Here is a 2,757-nt window from a genome sequence, read left to right on the forward strand (position 1 = left end):
AGGCATACTACAGAATACCAAAAATCTGCATTAAGATTCTCTCACTAAGACTTGCAATATACTCCCATTATGTATTTTTTCACCATTGACCTTTAACACTGTTGGGTCTTCTGTATTCTATGGCTTTAGTGGCTTGTACCATGGCTTGATGGCTTGAACTTATGCAATGAACCTGAAAAGGTCTATAAGATATTTTATAGGGGAGGATATAAGATGAAGCAATTTGAATTTTACTTTGGAGGGGTTATCTGGACATGTTTCTGATCACTGGACTCCAAAATTTACAGGAGTAGTGGGTCATTGAAGCTTCCTAGGGCTTATCTTCTACTCTGTGATGTACACATTTATTATAAGGTCCACAACCACTTTTTTGCTCATCCTCCTCTACCAGAAGGATGTCATTGATGTATTAAGGGATCAATATGATATTTTGTGAGATATGCAAGTAGCTCAGATTTCTTTAGTGTAGGAAAATTAACAAAGTCCTTCAAAAAAAATGAATATAAATTAACATTTTTTTCCCTGTAAATGCTGTTTCTGATATTCTTTCTAGATTCGGATAGAAAAGGACACCTTTGCCAAATCAGTAGCCACATACAGTGTATTTGAGGCTGTGTTAATTACTCTAGTAATAACATCACATCTCCTAATGCAGCCTGTTTGAGCTTATGATAGTCTATGACCACTGTTTAGGATCCAACCAGTCACTTCAGGTCTAGATTAGAAAATTAAATGGATCCTTATGGAGGCCTGGTGTGCAATGGCTGCAAACATCAGCCTCATGGGTAGTGTATGGAGCCTGTTGTTTGTATGGATTGCTCTAAGGGACCTTGCAGACAGTCCTTTCCAATACATGTTCATGTGTTAGATCCTGTTCTGTCCTCACTCTAGGCTACAGACAGGTATGCACGGTGCCTGTGGAAAGCCCCAGGGCACTGTGGCCAGGGTTCACATTGGCAAACTCATCATGTCCATGCGCACCAACAACATGGAGCATGTGATTGAGGCCCTTCTCAGGGCCAAGTTCAATTTCCCTGGCTGCCAGAAGATTCACATCTCTAAGAAGTGGGGTTTTACTAAGTTTAATGCAAATGAATTGGAAAACATGATGGCTGAGAAATGGCTCATCCCAGATGGCTGTGGGGTCAAATACATCCCCAATTGTGGCTCCCTGGACAAGTGGTGGGCCCTGTACTCATGAAGACTTACACTGTGTTGCATAGCATTTGCACCTACCAATAATAAGTTCTACTTCCTCTCCATAAAAAAAAAGAGAATATTTTTCAATTTAATGGAAAAATGTTATAGACCACTACACCTGCAATCTTTTGATCTTCAAAAGTGGCACTTATCTCGTCTCCACCCCTGGGATATGATTTCCTTTATTTTTTATTTTTGATGCATAGAGCAGGAACAATTTTGGAGGCTCACTGTTGGGCTTCTCACTTAACACAGTTTTTACTCCATAGACCAAACACCCCATATGAGGGTTACTCTGAGTGCCAAATATATCATTTCTAATAATTTATTCAGGAGCCAGAGAAATGACTAATAGTCAGGTCCACAGACTCAGGGGGGCCCATTATAACCTCAATTGAAAAGGGCTTAAATTATTATCTGGTCCTTAACATCTCCTTGTTCTAATAATGGGGCACTGATGATGCTTCTGGTCTCAGGCTAACACTGTCAGCTCAGATCCCTTGTTCAGTAGTCCATGAAATGTCTAGGTATTTCTCTTTCCCCAGTGCATAGTCACCTGAGCAAAAGGCTGTAGAACCCTTTGGACAAGGACAGGAAGAACCATCACAGTACATACTGGCTATGGTGTTGCCTTTCTCTTTCTCCTGGAGACCTGACCAACTCTTTTTTTTTTTTTTTTTTGCAGTTTTTGGCCAGGGCTGGGTTTGAACCCATCACCTCTGGCATATGGGGTCAGTGCCCTACTCCTTTGAGCCACTGGCACTGCCCCTGACCAACTTTTAAATCAACAGTTTCCAGATCTGAAAACTGGTTCATGTTTGGGGAGTGATCAAGGGATTATGACATTTTAAGAAGGCAATGGCCCTTAGACATTTGCTCCTTTATTCTTGTGTACTTGCTTTTTAAATCAGTTTTCTTGGGGTTGAATTGAAATAAAATAAAAATCTATTTTAAGTGTTAAATGTGATAAATTTTGAAAGCATATTCCTATATCTTTCATCACAGGCATGATACAGAACATTTCTAACACTCTAAAATTTCTCTCATGCATTTGAAAGCCATCTATCCCCAGCTTCCCCCTCACTGTCTTGTTTCTTTTACTACAGTTTTACCTTTTAAAACTATAAATGGTATTGCATAGTATATAGTCTCAGGGGACCTACTTCTTTTACTAAGCATTCTTTTGATACTTACCCATATTGTAGCATATATTGGTAGATCCTTCTTTCTTGTTGCTGAGTAGTTCCCCATTGAATGAACTTTTCACAGTTATAATTATAAATGAATAAGCCTTAAATTTTCAAGTGAAGTCTTTGTGTAAAGTTGTACTTTTATTTCTCCTGGGGAAATACTTAGGATTATAATTCCTGGGCTGTATGGAATATATGTACCTAACTTTATACAAAATGTCCAAACTTGCTTTCTAAAATGATTGGACACATCAGCAGGATATGAGGGTTCCAGGTGCTCTCCATCATTTCCCAAATTTGGTTTTGTTAGTCTTTTAAATTTAACTATTTTCTTGTGTGTGGTGGTGGTGGTATCTCATTGTGGTTT

The 2,757-nt window shown here is 39.0% G+C and overlaps 1 non-coding gene across 1 annotated transcript; it reads left to right on the forward strand.

Annotated features, from left to right (window-relative positions):
* Positions 1-707: 707 nt before the first annotated feature.
* Positions 708-842, forward strand: LOC111726394. Its single transcript, XR_002774178.1, has one exon. It is a non-coding gene; the product is annotated as a small nucleolar RNA SNORA70 (small nucleolar RNA).
* Positions 843-2,757: the final 1,915 nt, after the last annotated feature.

Source organism: Otolemur garnettii, unplaced genomic scaffold (genome assembly GCF_000181295.1).
Source record: "Otolemur garnettii isolate 467f Iridium unplaced genomic scaffold, OtoGar3 scaffold00063, whole genome shotgun sequence".
NCBI classification, from domain to species: Eukaryota; Metazoa; Chordata; class Mammalia; order Primates; family Galagidae; genus Otolemur; species Otolemur garnettii.